General features: G+C 38.6%; 2 protein-coding genes across 5 annotated transcripts in view; both read left to right on the plus strand.

The window, feature by feature from the left end:
- Positions 1 to 12,262, plus strand: part of LOC115635193 (tripartite motif-containing protein 55-like) — a 72,841-nt gene that overhangs the window by 17,911 nt on the left and 42,668 nt on the right. The gene's annotated exons all lie outside the window — the stretch shown is intronic.
- DNAJC5 (DnaJ heat shock protein family (Hsp40) member C5) overlaps positions 1 to 12,262 on the plus strand; it is a 53,244-nt gene that overhangs the window by 15,541 nt on the left and 25,441 nt on the right. For 3 of the 4 annotated variants that reach the window (XM_030533124.1, XM_030533125.1, XM_030533123.1), the window contains one exon: positions 5,349 to 5,417. The exons of the other annotated variant lie outside the window; for it this stretch is intronic. The gene's annotated coding sequence lies outside the window, so the exon portion shown is untranslated. The remainder of the gene's footprint in view (positions 1 to 5,348; positions 5,418 to 12,262) is intronic. 4 annotated transcript variants of the gene reach the window in all.

The raw sequence follows: 12,262 nt of genomic DNA on the forward strand, positions 1-12,262 counted from the left end.
TCTTTTAATATGCAATAGTTGCATTGATTCAAATAATTAGGGCAAATGAGGCAGACAGAAATTTTTTGAATAAATAATACACACAGTTGACAGGACAGGGATACTACCCAACCAAAATTCATGTAGACTTTAAAAAACTTTTTACATTAATATTAGTTATTATTGAATTTTGCTTTGCTATTTTGTACTCTTGCTTGCAGTTGCAATCTGCCTGGCTCTGGCATCCTTGAATGTTTTTGTTTTTGATTTGTATATCTGTTCATCCATCACATGCCTTTTAAGCACTTATACATCCTCACTGGCCTTTCTTACTCCTCCTATGTCTTTAAATGGGACAGACAACCCTGGAGCATATGTTAATTTTGTCTTTGAACATTTTCCATTTCGTTTTGGAGTTATTTCCTTCTGTTTCAGCTCCATTTGTTTTTATTCTGAACTCGAACATGTAATAACGAGGGAAGGTATTCACAAGTAATTACAGGCTGGGTATTATGTAGATCTCTGGGTCAGTGGATCTGGCCTGTTGACTAATGGGATTGGACATGTGGATCAAAATGTTCCTGAGTCACTAAATTAGAGTTACCAGTTGCAACAGAAACCAAGCAAGTAAAATCCCAAAAATTTGTACTGCAGATGGCCACTGAACTGAACAGTGCTATATGTAAGTGAGAATGGAGATATGATTTCTGGAAAGAGAAGATTGTAAGGAATATCCAGGACAGGGATTGTTCCTATGTTTGTATTTTACCAGAATTAAGCCTGTTAGTAATTTATTATGTTGGTTTTGATAGTTTCCAGCTGCAAATTATTTTTTCTGCTGCTAAGGGATTTTTCTTGATGTAGATAGAATTGATGCTAGCAAACAAGCTCCATGGTTAATTCTTGAAGAAAAGAAAAACCATGAAAATCTTTTTTTCTCTTTCACGTATGCTCTTTGTTTTTTCCCCAGCTAGCTTTTTTTTGTGTTTTATTTCAGAAAAATGTTTCTCCTTGCCAGCATGTGGGCAGGTCTGTGCTGGTATCTTGTATTTGCCTTGCTTGGTACTCTTCTCCACTTGTCATTGGCAGTCAAACACTGCATGCACTCTCATATGTGGTAAAACTTTTGTCAAAGGCAGGAGAGTGAAAACAACTCCTATAGACATAAGTTTGATGCATCTGTCTTGGCTTGTTCATAAATTTTAAACTGTGTTTTAGTGCTATACTGCAATTTACCTGATCTCCTAAATTCCCCAAACTTAATTTTTAAGTTGAAATAGATTTACTAATTACAATACTTGTGAGAGTAGAGCTTGGAAAAATCTTATGATACACCTAGCTGGAGGCTGGTAGGATAGATTTTGGGTGTGCCACATGCAAGGTGCATGCCCCATGCCCTAATGAGAAGCCCATCCTAGTTCCTAAAGATCCTGGGAACCCCAATTCTAATTAACAACATTACCAAGTTTCATTAATCTTAGCAGATTTCTGAGTAGCACCTATGAAACATTGTATGACATTGTACTCCATATGATTGTATGAAAATATGCTAATGAGTGTGAATATAGTGTAACTGGAATATGCTTCATGCATGTATGAATGTATCATTCTTGTATCTGAAACTAGGAATATAAAATGCAACTCTGAGGTCCTATTGTATTTATGCAACGTATGGGCCATTAATGGTGGTTTAGAATCTTGATGGCTCCCATCAACTAGGACAATTGACTGTAGATGGCTCTGTTTACTTGGGCCGGGACGAATGAAGGCTTGGGGTCTCACAGGACATGTGACCATGTCACCTGGTACTGGAATCCATCTTTAATCTGGTGCTTTTCCATTTAGAAGGAGGGGTGGGGACCCAAAGAGAGACATGATTCTCGCTTTGTGCCAAAGGTATATAAAGAGGTGGAACTGAATAAAGGGGGTTGCAGTCATGAGAAATCCTCTGGCTACCACCTGAGCTGAAACAATGACTGTACCAGGGAAAGGATTGGGCCCAGACTAAAAAGGAGTCTAGTCTGTTGTTGAAGCTTATTGGAACATCTCTGAGGGTGAGAATTTTATCTGTATTAGGTGTAGACTTGCATGTTTTGTTTTATTTTGCTTGGTAACTTACTTTGTTTTGTCTATTACTTGGAACCACTGAAATCCTACTTTTTATACTTAATAAAATCACCTTTTGCTTATTATTGAACCTAGAGTTAGTGACTGATAACTGGGGGAGCAAACAGCTGTGCATATCTCTCTATCAATGTTATAGAGGGCTGACAATTTGAGTTTACCCTGTATAAGCTTTATATAGAATAAAACAGATTTATTTGGGGTTTGGATCCCATTGGGAACTGGGTATCTGGGTGCTAGACAGGAGCACTTTCTAAGCCGTTTTCAGTTAAGGCTGCAGCTTTTGGGGAACATGGTTCAGACCTGAGTCTCTGTTTGCAGCAGGCTAGCGTATCTGACTCAACAAAGCAGGGTTCTGAAGTCCCAAGCTGCCAGGGAAAACGGGCTCGGAGGTAGTCTCAGCACATGAGGTGGCAGTCCCAAGGGCATCTCTGTGACTGAACCTGTCACACCTCCATCTGGTCAATTCATGCTTTTGCTTGAGGAAACTGAACAGAGGCACTGGAACTGCTGTCAGGTTAAAGGAAACACCATGTCCATTTGTATTTGGAAGGTTATCTTTGGCCATGTCTGCATTAAAGGTGCTACAATGGCACTGCGCTAGCACCATAGTTAAGCTGCTATAGTCTGTAGTGTAGATGCTTTCTACAATATGGAAGGGGTTTTTCTGTTGCTGTAGGTAATTCATCTTCTTGAGTGATGGTAGCTTGGTTGAGGGAAGCTTCCATTGACTTAACCACATCTATACCAGAGGTTAGGTCAGTATAGCTGTTTTGCACGGGGTGTGAATTTTTCACATCCCTGAGCACTGTAGCTATGTCACCCTAACTTCAGTGTAAACCAGAGCTTTGCAACAAAGGCTAGAAACTCTTTCTAAAGGAAAGTTTTATTCTACTGATAGTGGTGGCTTAAACACTCTCATGTCCCAGAGAGATTTTTTTACCCACAACTATCAGGTGAGCAAGGGGATTTATCAAGACCAGGGTAGATGTTTACTGGGGTTCTTCATTCTTCCTTAGTATGGGAGTGCTATTAGCATCAGTTTTCTTAATTAACTATACTCAGTGTTTGTGAAAGATTGACACTTATAAAGAATCTGTCTTCTGTTGTACAGTAGAATTGATGCTGCATGCCCAGCAGTGATGCAAGTTTCTTTCTGTAGTTTTGCTAATAAACTCCAAGTTTGATGCAGAGAGACACCTCTGGGGCAAGTACGTAGTTCACACTCAAGCTCATTCAATCTTTAGTTTCTTGGTGTCTGTCAACAAGAATTTTTGGTTTTGAATGATAACAGATGTATACTCTTGCCTGTTGGAGATTGGACTGAGACCCCCACCTTCCAGTCATTTAACAAAAGCTACTATACATTTTTTCGGATGGCAACAACTTCCAATTGACTTGGAAGAGATTTGCCTCTAAAAAAAGGCCACTTGTTCAAAAAAAACTCTGTATCCCATTTTTATTTTCATGAGTCATTGTCATATTATGTAGCATCCTGCAGCTTTTCACATCCATTCACTCTAGTTGGTGTTTGACCTTTCTCTTCCTTATCACTTATATGTGTGACCAGTGAACAGCAGCAATCTTTGCACCTTTCACCTAAAACACTGAAAGAGAAGCAGCTTATGTTGCTGAATCAATTTTTTTCTCCTTGTATGCTAAAGCGTAAGTTACGGAGAGCTTGTCTAAACTTAGAGTGCTGCAATGGTACAGCTGCAGGGCTTAGTGAAGATGCTACCGATGCCAACAGGAGAGCTTCTGTCACTGTAGGTATTCCACCTCCCCAAGAAGCAGTAGGTATGTTGATGGGAAAAGCCCTCTTGTTTTGGGGGTTAGGTTGGTATAACTATATGATTTGGGTGTAGAAAATTCTCGCTCCTGAGCAACCTACTTATACTGACAGAAGTTTGTAGTGTGGACCAAGGCTGAGACTGGTTCACTTTTCGCTATATGTAATCTACTCCAGGAATTATGTTAATAGAAGCCCTGTCTACATGAAGGAAATTTGCACTGGCATAACTACATTGTTGTGGAGTCAGGGTGGTCCTCACAGCATGAAGCTACAAACTGCTTGTTACTGATACCATGTAAAATGGTATTAAAAATGTCATATTGAAATTCAGTCACTCCATGCATTTGCATGGGTCTCTTTAATTTCAATCAATGTTGTACATAAACTGCCAAGAAAGGGATGATACCACAAGTAAAATACTGCTTTTATTGTGGATGGAATTTAAAAATTAAAGTTGACTTATTTCTAACAGGTCATATCATATGTCGTGACCTTTTTTTGCATTTTTTTAGAACAAATTTCTTTACTTGTATTTGTAACAATATTTCAGATTATTAAAAAGGCATCAACTTTAAAGTAGTATGATTTTTAAGTTGATTTTAACTATTAGTGATGCAAATAACACATTAAATGATAATTATTAGAAATTTTTTTACTTTGTGCATTCCACAAGATTTTGTCTTCAGTCAGTTTTATTGTGGTTTCCTCGTGTGTGCGTACATGTGCGCGCAGGCCTTTCATGTAGCAACTGGGTAGAAAAACTTTTCTCAAGAAAAATGTGACTTTTTTTTATAACTATAAATATTGATGGGACTACGGTAGATATTTGCACATACCTGCCTCTGACTTTCTAAAAAGTTAAGTGGGTTGGGTTTTTTTTTTAAATTTATTTCACCATTTTATGTCATTCACCTGCGCTTCACTAAGCTTGGATAATGAAAATAAATTAATCGGCTCTTTTCTTTTTTTATGGCCTGCCACAGTGAGGCAGTGTTTAGATTAAAGCATAATGGGAATGTTTAAATGCAAACCAATTCATTTTAATAAACATGCAGATATCTTGGGTTTTGTAAACCATTTTTACACAAAACCTAACGTGTTTAAATGCTCTGACGTGTTTAAATGTCCCTTTAATCAAGAGTTGAGCCGATTATTTGCTGCTGACTTAGGTAGTTATACATTCAGTAAGCATATACCCAGATAGCGATTTCAATTGTTATCCTATTTAAATGGTCAAAGAGAAAATATTTCTTTTCAAAAGTGAAGTATAAAATCCTCTTTGGCATTTCACTTAAATCCATTGTCTCTAGTATACCACAAAGGGTAACTGTAACAAGGTGACGGGGATATTTTTTTATTAAAGGTTTCAGGGATTTAAAAAAACGCATAGGAACAAAACAGTATTGTAGCAGAATGCGAATACACAAATGGTTTGCTTGTGTTCTTCCCTTAGGAGGATTCAGTTTGATTTCTGTGGAAACGGGTATTAGACTCCTAGGATCTAGTTCGACCATTTATTAAGGTAAGTAATGCCTTTTTGATTTCTTGCAGAGTTTGCAAATCTCATTTAGTTGGCAGATACTGCAGAAGGAACAGAAGGTTCAAATATAGTGTGTAGAGAAATTTCCCAATATCTTGATGGCGGTGGAAGGAGAAACCAAAGTTTAGAACTCTTTCCAAACACCATAAATCATGCTACAGTCTGGTACATGTGGGTTTTTCCTTTAGAAAAATACATGAATTTAGTTCCCTAGAAAGATGCCAGATTGTGATATCCGCTCTTAATTAGCATGAAGCAGATGGACTGGATGTGAAGGCCAGTGGTGGTATTACACTTACAGTATAAATCAATATTTACTAATATGTGTGCTGATGGTTTGGGGGTTTATGCAGTAAAATATTTTATCGGTAAATATTGGTTGAAACAGAACACTTAATTTAAAACTAATGCTTTGAATTACATAATCTGCTGCACTGGAAAATTTGAGATTTAACTTCCTTTTTCGTTTGGAAAGTTGACTTTTTAAATATGTGATTGACATTTAGATTTTACAAGGAAGGCAGCCTTGCGGGACAGTATATCTGGGATAGCTTCTTCATTTTCATGATGTTTGTAAAGGATGGCAAGTAGATTTTTTTTGTGAGGGCTGATACTTTCATGACAGTTTGACAAGCTGTGCTAAAGGTTCCCATAGGATAGCACTTTCTTATTTTACTCTCTGTTATTGTGATGATTTTCTACCATTCGCATCAGATCGCTTATCATAGTAGCTGTTAATCTTGCCAATGGGATTTTTTTCTTTAAGTGGAGGAAAAGATAAGTATTCTTGGACTCAGTTTTAAAACATGGATAGTTGATAATGCTGAGATCCTTGACATGTAAAAGACTGAGGGTGCTTAATTTTCAATCCCTTCTCTGTTTTGAGTAGTTAAAACTCTGTCCTGGTCTTACTTACAAAACAGGCGTGCCCAAGAAAGAGAGGCAAGAAGTGTACTTGTGAGCGCTCTCTCTAGCCTTGTCTTAAACTATGTCCTTTCTGCTAGCAAAGCTCAATAAATATTCTCCAGAGTGGTTGTATTGCCATTTTTACAAGAACTAGCTGGGGTCCCCCTTTCATGGCTCAACTGCAAATCCACCTGAGCAGCAGCCGGGTAGTAAGATGCTCCCTGAAGCATCTGTGACTGATCTCTCCTACTCCAGAAACTGATGATCATTTACAGCGCCTGTAAATGACTTCTATTCTCTTATCCTCGGGTGCTTTGATTGGTGTCCAGATCCTCTTTCTGTTCTCCTGGAGGCAATCAAGTGGAGGTTCTTCACTAAGAGAAGGGAAGCTGTTGTATTTAGGTCCTTAGAGCTTCGGGGCTCCTCCTTTTGCCTGACTATCTTGCAGGGGAAAAGCTGCTGTTTGACCCAGAGGAAGGAGATGTATCCAGTTGGCTGTTTTGATAGAGCCTTTCGTTATTCCTTTCCCCGCTTCTTCTGTATATGAATCAGCTGCAGAGAGCATAGTCTTACAAAGGCTAGGATGAGAAGCTCTTATAAAAATATTTTTTTTTTCTAAATTCATTGACTATTTTCCCCCCCAAAGGTGAGAGAGTGAGAGAGAGAGAGAGACACGTTATTAAAGGACTCCCTTTTTCCACAGTAGTTTTGAGGATCTGCACAAGTCGCTTACCGAGTACCATAAAAAACCTAGTTAGGATAGAATATGAATTCCTCTGATAAAGCCTGTCAACAAGCAAGCAATGAGTTCTAGAAGATTTCTGAGAAAAATGTTGTTGTTTCCAGCTTCATATATTAGATATGTTGTTTATCCATCCTCACCAAGGATGTATTTGCCTCCAAGAGACTTTTCTCAAAGAACCTTCCAGGTTTTTTGTGATTAGATTCTGTTGAAATTGGAAGCAGTTGAGCTGGTTAGGTGGAAGGGCCTTTTATACCTTAGTTCCAAAAGGCTTAGAAACTGAGTGAGATGCATGGATTCTGTAAACTTTTACTTCTGTCAATGGTTCAGATGCTTCCATGGCATGCTAATCTTATAGTGTGGATCTGCTGAGGCACAAATTTTGAACTCCTAGTTTCTGGTATGTAAATGTCCTTTACAGGATTCTTTTTTTCATTTGTCACAACTCTTTGAAGCTTATGCAGTTCCGGATAACCTAGAATCCAACAGATCTGCAACCCAGCATAAACTTCTTAGGCCTTAGAATAGTTTGTTATATATCTTTAAAATACCTTACTGCATGGTGGTGTTAGACAACAGTATATTTGTAGCCTCGCTGAAAAAGCAGTGACACCAGAAATGTTTGAGTGTTTGAGAGACATGCAAAGGAAGTTGCTTGAAAATGTTAACTTGATTCAAACAATGTACATTAAAATGGTTCTTAACACCAAGGCATGTTGATTAAGCATGAGTGTCTTAGATTACGGGAAAAGGTCCCTTCTCGCAGACTTAATTGTGAAGAACAGTTGCGTACCTTTTGATAGACATTTCTGTGACCCAGATCTATAGGACGTTGAACAAGTAAATCCTTGTTAGAAGTTTCCTCCTCATCAAAAGCTTATGCTAACTGCTCTTTTCCCTGTTGGACCCTTGATAGGAGATATTTCTGCAGAACTGTGGGAGAGTCTAATTGCTTCACGTAGCGTTGGTTGATAGGTAAGATGTGTTTCAGCCTCACAAGAGGAATAGGCTGTCTGCAGATATATGGATTATTCATACGTATTCCGTGTCCCTTTTTGATTTGTTCAGTGATGTCAGTCCAGTGTTTGTGACGTCACAGTTCTTCTTTGAAATGATTCTGAATTTCTGTACTCCAGAAATCTTGCAGGAGGAGCAAATTAATCAGAAAGGAGAGGGCTTCAATTTACATAAGTATCATAGTAATCACAATTGGCAATATTAAGAAAAGATGCATAAGCCAAATGTCGTGGTTCAGTGTTTCCACTTAATTTGTGTGCCTAGAAAATTACTCCTAAAAATATCTTACCACTAACAGTACACCACCATTTTTATTTGCAAAATCTGCACAGTATAAGCTATGCCCAAAGTTTTCAGATTTGGGTGGCAGAAGTTTTCAAAGGTGCTGAGCATTTTCAACTCCATTTGACTCTCTTTGAGTGTACTATAAAGTAGTATCTCATCTGGGGAATTGCACCAAAGCAGTCAATCCATTGGTTACTCTGCTCTGGGACCATGCGAATTTAAATAGAAAAGAAATACAAAATTAATTTGAAGTGTATAAAGTAATATTAGAGGCAACTTTGTGCTCTCCAGTTTGCAAATATTTCACTAATAAATATTTAATGCCCAAGTCCAGAAGCTAAAGAAAAAGCTGCTGCTGTTAGAATGTGCATTCAGGTTAATGTCTAGTGACACATGGAGAATGTTGTCCATTGAGTTGGCAATGAACTGATGCAAAGCTTCAAGGCTGTTTGTTTCTAGCCATGATCTGGCTCTTGTAAGTTCTATATTGTTAAATATATGTATTTTACAATGCTATGTAACAAGAACCAGGGGATGGGGGGGAAAACTAACCCCAAAACCACTGAAAGGGTGAGTTTCCAGCTGTCTGTTTCAACTCTGAGGAGAGGATTTTTTATTTGTTTTAGCTTAGGATGACAAGGTAAGTTTCAGCTGGGACTGAGAGCATTTGGATTCTATCAAAGAGCATAACTAAATTGGTTGGAGCATATGTTAGCAGGGTCTCAATGCTGAAGATTTCAAGCAAAATGACTATTTGCATTACCCACACTATCTTACATATATAGTGTTCTTGCTGATTTGTAATAATAATAATTTTGACAATAGCTCTTCCATAAATAAAATTAGGTCGGGCTTCTCTTTTCCTATAGGGACATCTGTGGTAATACAAAGAATTATTTTGATTTGATTTTGTAGCAATTGTAGTTTTTCACAGTTTTTGAAATTGAAAATGTTATTTGAAGCTTGTCCACAACTTGCACAGCCTCTTGCAGGCATAGCATCACTTCTCAGGTCCTTGACTCTTACGATCAGGTGTGAGTAATTCTTGAGGGTAATGATTCTAGCATTTCCTTTGATAGAGCACACAGTGTTTTGGCGATGATTTAATTTAGTACTGTGTGACTATGTCACAAAGCTGTCATTTTTCTGTGGCCTTCAAAATGAGCTGTTACTTGGTACAGAACAGGATGATGGCTTTGGTGTTTCCTGAGAAGCTAGGATGTTTACTATGAAGTTCTGTTCACAAAATTTACAGAGAGTATCTAAAATGAACGGCACAAATCCAGGTTTTAACAAAAAATCAAGGTGCATACAGAGACACCTACTTTTAACAATTTATTATTTATTTGTATTACTGGAGTGCCTAGGGGTCCTAATCATGTACCAGGACCCCATTGTTCTGTGTTTGTATAGCACCTGGCACAAAGACAGTCTCTGTCCCAGAGAGCTTACAGTCTAAATGCATCTGTCTCTAGAAGATTGCAACCTTTTGTGTCTGGTGTGCATCTTGCCACCATAATTCACGTGTGGACAAGGGGGATCCAGTGGACATAGTGTATTTAGATTTTCAGAAAGTCTTTGACAAGGTCTCACGCCAAAGGCTCTTAAGCAAAGTAAGCAGTCATGGGATAAGAGGGACAGTCCTCTCATGAATTGGTAACTGGTTAAAAGATAGGAAACAAAGGATAGGAATAAATGGCTAGTTTTCAGACTGGAGAGAGATAAATAGTGGTGTTCCTTAGGGTCTGTACTGGGCCCAGTCCTATTCAACGTATTGATAAAAGATCTGGAAAAAGGGGTAAACAGTGAGGTGGCAAAATTTGCATATGATACAAAAATACTCGAGATAGTTAAGTCCCAGGCAGACTGTGAAGAGCTACAAAAGATTCATAGATTCTAGGACTGGAAGGGACCTTGAGGAGTCATTGAGTCCAGTCCCCTGCCCTCATGGCAGGACCAGATACTGTCTAGACCATCCCTGATAGACATTTATCTAACCTACTCTTAAATATCTCCAGAGATGGAGATTCCACAACTTCCCTAGGCAATTTATTCCAGTCTTTAACCACCCTGACAGTTAGGAACTTTTTCCTAATGTCCAACCTAAACCTCCTCTGCTGCAGTTTAAGCCCATTGCTGCTTGTTCTATCCTTAGAGGCTAAAGTGAACAAGTTTTCTCCCTCCTCCTTATAACACCCTTTTAGATACCTGAAAACTGCTATCATGTCCCCTCTCAGTCTTCTCTTTTCCAAACTAAACAAACCCGATTCTTTCAGCCTTCCTTCATAGGTCATGTTCTCAAGACCTTTAATCATTCTTGTTGCTCTTCTCTGGACCCTCTCCAATTTCTCCACATCTTTCTTGAAATGCTGTGCCCAGAACTGGACACACTACTCCAGCTGAGGCCTAACCAGCGCACAGTAGAGCGGAAGAATGACTTCTCGTGTCTTGCTCACAAAACACGTGTTAATGCATCCCAGAATCACATTTGCTTTTTTTTGCAACAGCATCACATTGTTGACTCTTATTTAGCTTGTGGTCTACTATGACCCCCTAGATCTCTTTCTGCCGTACTCCTTCCTAGACAGTCTCTTCCCATTCTGTATGTGTGAAATTGATTGTTCCTTCCTAAGTGGAGCACTTTCCATTTGTCTTTGTTAAACTTCATCCTGTTTACCTCAGACCATTTCTCCAATTTGTCCAGATCATTTTGAATTATGACCCTATCCTCCAAAGCAGTTGCAATCCCTCCCAGTTCGGTATTGTCTGCAAACTTAATAAGCGTACTTTCTATGCCAGTATCTAAGTTGTTGATGAAGATATTGAACAGAGCCAGTCCCAAAACAGACCCCTGCGGAACCTCACTTGTTATACCTTCCCAGCAGGACTGGGAACCATTAATAACTACTCTCTGAGTACGGTTATTGAGCCAGTAATGCACCTACCTTATAGTAGCCCCATCTAAGTTGTATTTGCCTAGTTTTATTGATAAGAATATCATGCAAGACCGTATCAAATGCCTTACTAAAGTCTAGGTATACCACATCCACCGCTTCTCCTTTATCCACAAGACTCGTTATTCTATCAGAGAAAGCTGTTGGATTTGTTTGACATGATTTATTCTTTACAAATCCATGCTGGCTATTCCCTATCACCTTACCACCTTCCAAGTGTTTGCAGATGATTTCCTTAATTACTTGCTCCATTATCTTCCCTAGCACAGAGGTTAAACTAACTGGTCTGTAGTTTCCTGGGTTGTTTTTATTTCCCTTTTTATAAATAGGCACTATATTTGCCCTTTTCCAGTCTTCTGGAATCTCTCCTGTTTCCCATGATTTTTCAAAGATAATAGCCAGAGGCTCAGATACCTCTTCTGTTAGCTCCTTGAATATTCTTGGATGCGTTTCATCAGGCCCTGGTGACTTGCAGGCATCTAACTTTTCTAAGTTTTTTTTAACTTGTACTTTTTTTATTTTATCTTCTCAATCTACCCCCTTCCCATTAGCATTCACTATGTTATGCATTCCTTCAGACTTCTCGGTGAGGACCGAAACAAAGAAGTCATTAAGCATCTCTGCCATTTCCAAGTTTCCTGTTACCGTTTCTCCCTCCTCACTGAATATTGGTCCTACCCTGTCCTTGGTCTTCCTCTTGCTTCTAATGTATTGATAAAAAATCTTCTTGTTTCCCTTTATTCCTGTAGCTAGTTTGAGCTCATTTTGTGCCTTTGCCTTTCTAATCTTGCCCTTGCATTCCTGTGTTGTTTGCCTATATTCATTCTTTGTAATTTGTCCTAGTTTCCATTTTTTATATGACTCCTTTTTATTTTTTAGATCATGCAAGATCTTGTGGTTAAGCCAAGGTGGTCTTTTGCCAT

Source organism: Gopherus evgoodei, chromosome 14, assembly GCF_007399415.2.
Source record: "Gopherus evgoodei ecotype Sinaloan lineage chromosome 14, rGopEvg1_v1.p, whole genome shotgun sequence".
In the NCBI taxonomy this organism is placed as follows: Eukaryota; Metazoa; Chordata; order Testudines; family Testudinidae; genus Gopherus; species Gopherus evgoodei.